Genomic DNA, 4,030 nt, shown 5'->3' on the forward strand with positions numbered 1-4,030 from the left:
AAGATAAATTAGATCGCTATAATGTACGAACCCCACCTCCCACAAGCCGGTCTGTGGGACAAAAAAGGTTTGGGACCACTGTTCTAATATACAGATCAATCAAACTATTGCATCAATGGTGTTTATCACCTTGGGCTGAAGCCATTATATTAGCGACTTTACATAAAAGATTGTGTAAGCTTGTGTAAATGTTCTTGTTGTATTTTCAGACAGCGAACCATTTGGCTTTATGTACCTGTGGGGGAACAATAGTGCTCTAATCCTAATTGTAAACTGACTCTAGTGTCCCCAAGGGGGTATACTGTACTGCGAAGTGAGTTTAATGGGTTAGCAAGGCGTGTTTAGTGTAAAGCCAGGCTTGTCTGTTCTACAGGTGGCTCTCCTTTAAAGGATCTACATCACCATGATAACTTGGGCTAAACTCTTTCATCTTAAAATAGACCTTTGAAAGTGCTATTGTTTCACTGTGCGACTCATTCGGGAGATGGCATCACAATTTATTGAGAACCCTCGTGGACCAGGGAGCAAGAATAATTCGGGCAGAACTATGACGGGAGCGGCTACTTCAAGATCACACTAATCCACGAGCATTCCAATGTTAGCAGATGTATATGTCACAGCAGTCCTTGTGTGAGTAGTCAGCCCCTTAGTCTTCTTTACTTACAAGGGAAAGGCTTCTAATAACTAACTAATAAGTGCTGGTAGCTTAGGCCTTAAATACAGTAAGAGTGGGCGGAATTGGTGTGCCAACAGGGAGCGACACTTCCCTTTTATCGTAGGTGTGAATAACAGGATAGGATTATACCACTGCTCCGCCCAGGCTTAGTGTAACTAACCAATAGGAGGAGGGTGTTGGCACACCAATTCCGCCCACTCTTACTGTATTTAAGGCCTAGCTACCAGCACTTATTAGTTTGCTGACGAAGCTCTTCGGATGAGGAGCGAAACGTCCGACACCTTCTACACAGAAGTACAGATGACGACTCCTCCTATTGGTTACTTACACTAAGACTGGGAGGAGTGGTGGTCTAATCCTCTCCTCCCATTAGCACCTCCGATCAAAGGGAAGTGTAGCTCCCTGTAGTTGGGTATGAACGACTCTGATACTGGCTTGTTAGCATCTATTGTTCTGGCTCGGCCCTGGCTCCACCTCATTTGCATGACTAAGAGCTGTGGGTTTTGGTCTCAGTAACCTGCTGAACACAGGGTCCAAATTAAACCTTAAACCACCATTCCGATTCAATGATGGGTTCTGTTGTTTGACAAAAATAGCTTCCTTTACTCCTCTTTCAAACCATCTGTTTTCTTTGGCCAAAATCTTATCTTACAGTATTTGCTGGAGGAATAAGCACTCTGAGGCGTCAAGAACTGAAATTTGAAAATATTCGACTGCACCGCAAAAGAATAGAACGTATGCCATGGAGCTGAAAGTTAGCCATGATGGTGAGCAAGAGAGGTGGGTGGGGTTAGGCGGACAATTGTCTACAATTTTTGCACTAGCTCTGAGCTGAGTATAAAATAACGTTATATGCTGTCCGTACACTTTGATAACAGTCGTATTTCAAAGATAAAAGACAGTTGTTGCTCCAGTTTTTTTTTAAATAGACAAGGGTTCATATATCAAAGTTGCACAGTGTCGAGCAAATGAAAACACTAGTAGGGTATAATTAGTATAATAATCAGTGTTAACTTGTGCATTTGCACAAAAACATGCACGTTAGATTAATTGGAGACTCTAAATTGTCCATAGATATGAATGTGAGTGTGAATGGCTGTTTGTCGACATGTGCCCTGCGATTGGCTGGAGACCAGTCCAGGGTGTACACCATCTCTCGCCCAAATTCAGCTGGGATAAGTGAGGATACGTGGCATAGCACATAAAATGGGATAATCCACACAAGCAGGACCCTGATCATCCACGAGGGGGCAGAAGTTGTGCACGTCCTTTCTGTACACAGTACTGTCGGGTTCATATTGTATGGGCTTTGGACTACAATGAGAGGTAACGCAGCTTTTTAATGTTTTTATTATTTTGTTGTATAAGTATGAACGAATAGACTAACAGGCTGAAATTATTCATATCTTGGCCAAATTTGTGTTTGTTATAATTTTGCCAATGTCTCATCTGAAAATGACACGAGGAAGTGGAAAAAGACAAACAAATTAATGACAATGCTGTATTTCCGTGTGCAAACTATTCATACTCTTTCAGTACAGGCAAATCCAATGTTATTAACGTATAGTTGATTAGAATGCAACCTTTTACAAAATGAAAATGGCCAATAGCTACTCATTTTTGTCACATTTATTTTCATAGCTTATTTCAACCCTAAGAAACCGAATATGCTTGTTTTACCAGAACATTAACAACATGCTGGTATCGACAACTCAGATTTTGTATTTCTTTCTAGTGTTCTCACAATGTTAATGGAATTAAAAGCAGTCTGCGGGCACATCATGTGGTCGTGGGGGGCGAACTGGTGCCCATGGGCACCGTGTTGGTGACCCCTGCTCTAGAACATGCAAGAACTTACCCACATCTTTTGGAATGATTGCCTTCCCCCATATAAATCAACAAAACGTAAAAATAAATAAAACAGGCTTTTCTAATTAATATCTTCAACAAAAGTTGTACAACTACAATACAATATACCCATTGATCAAATAAAAAATAACTTTCACCCAAAATGTGGCGATACAGTAGGAATAATTTTGTACTTACCTCCACCTGCATTCCCTTTGTCAAATCCTGCAGCTTTGCATGGTCACATTAAAGACATGTACACTAAGTCCCCTACTAACGAACATCAAACATTCGGAGATACGAACACAAGCCGACTAGTCTATATTTTCATGTGTTTTGCCTTATAAGTCCATATTTATACTGCTACATGCTTGACCAGCAGAGGGCACTGTGACACTGCCAATGGGACCAACAGCGGGAGAACAAGAGGAGGAGGAGGGGAGGAGAGAGAAAGGCTAAGAGTTTGATGATACAACCAGGACAGAGCGTGTGATTAAAGTTTATGAAGAGTTAATAGGCCTTCTTAATTCTACACCACCCACAGAACACTACCTCTTTTAGAAGAGTCTAACGACGACGACCATTTGTCCTTTTTTTTCTTCCAATATCTCCTCCTCCACCACTACCAACGACGTATGCTCGACCACTCCTCTTCAAAGGTAAATAACATTTATCATTACGTATTATATCATTTTTATTATTGTTTCTTTCATTAATTATCCTCGTTTAATATTACTACTGCATCCAAACTCATTCACATACATACGCATATACTGTATATGTACTGTATACACGTACACTGTATACATTGGTAAAGTACAGTACTCCTGCTTGTATTTTATGAGCATAAATAAAAAAAACTTCCTGCCAGAAAACGCCAACAGATTAGCAACAGTTTATATGAGCCTCAGTGTTGGGACACACCTTTTTTGGGGGGTATAGATCCCTGTATTTGAATTCCTCCTTTTAATAAAACATGTTGGACAATTCTATGCTTCTAACTTTGGGGTAACAGATTTGCATAAAGACCAATTTTTGGATCAAACACCTTTGGGGATGAATCAGAATCGAGATTCTGTGTCAGATTGCTTTCCTTATCCAACAGAAGTGACCTTCAGGACAACCACAAAATTTCAGACACACTCCAAAAAGTCTTCCAGGAAGAGTGGAAGTCACTGCAATGTGTCCAACACCATATTTTCTTCCAATTTTTTTGGCCAGGTGTCCCAGTACTTTTGTCACTAAGATGCTGTAAGTTGAAAGCACCAGTTTGCAATGTTACACACAGACATGCATTGCAGGTTGTAGCTATTGTTTATTGTATCCTTTCGTCTGCCTGGACCACACCCTTCCAACACATGCGAAAGTAGACCCCCTAGTCTGGTTTCCACTGCTGACTGAATACGACTTGTAGCTTCCTTTTAACAAGCTGAAACGGCACAACTTCTTACACAACGCAGACAATTAAGACTGTTGATTACGTGACGAAGGAGCTAACGTGTCCTC

This window comes from Dunckerocampus dactyliophorus, chromosome 5 (genome assembly GCF_027744805.1).
Source record: "Dunckerocampus dactyliophorus isolate RoL2022-P2 chromosome 5, RoL_Ddac_1.1, whole genome shotgun sequence".
Taxonomy (NCBI): Eukaryota; Metazoa; Chordata; class Actinopteri; order Syngnathiformes; family Syngnathidae; genus Dunckerocampus; species Dunckerocampus dactyliophorus.